Here is a 782-nt window from a genome sequence, read left to right on the forward strand (position 1 = left end):
CAAAAATCCACATTTAAAACGGAATGACCTCTTTCACTTGAAATACCTGATAAATGCAATTCTAATTCTAATAAAAATACCCCTAATCTAGTTGTCTAATAAACCTGTCATTGAACATTACAAATATTGTTGGCTCTTTGACAAATTGCTTTCGTTACTCTTTTGTAAGTTGCTTTGGATAAAAGCGTCTGCTAAATGCATAAATGTAGATGTACATAATATATATTTTTCTGAAAATAATGAATTCAGATTCAGTTAAAAAAAGATTACATTGTGATTTATATTATTATATTATATTATATTTTATTTATTATATTATTTTTTGTGGATAGATTGTGTGTGTTTACTTTTTTCCTTTATTTTATTTGCTTGTTTATTTATCGATTTTTCTTTTGAGCCTACACACTGAAATAACTTATTAATTATTATTATTATTATTATTATTCGCCTCATTAATAATGATTTTCTGTGGATTTAGATTGTTGGGGTTTATCTTTTTCTTTTCTTTATTTAGATTTTTTTAAGCCTATGCAATTTATTTATTTATTACTATTATTATATTTGTTTATTTTTTATTATTTATAAGTAACATGTTAGCAGCACCATTGATAGACTTGGAATGAGAAAGAATAGATCACACACACACACACACACAAACACACACGTCATGTTGGTATTGTTGATTTACGGTGACTGTCCATAGGCGTAATGGTTTTTATACTGTACAAACTGTATTTTGTATCGCCCTACACCAACCCTACACCTAAACCTACCCCTCACAG

The sequence above is a fragment of the Sinocyclocheilus rhinocerous genome, unplaced genomic scaffold (assembly GCF_001515625.1).
Source record: "Sinocyclocheilus rhinocerous isolate Xijiao unplaced genomic scaffold, SAMN03320098_v1.1 scaffold311, whole genome shotgun sequence".
In the NCBI taxonomy this organism is placed as follows: domain Eukaryota; kingdom Metazoa; phylum Chordata; class Actinopteri; order Cypriniformes; family Cyprinidae; genus Sinocyclocheilus; species Sinocyclocheilus rhinocerous.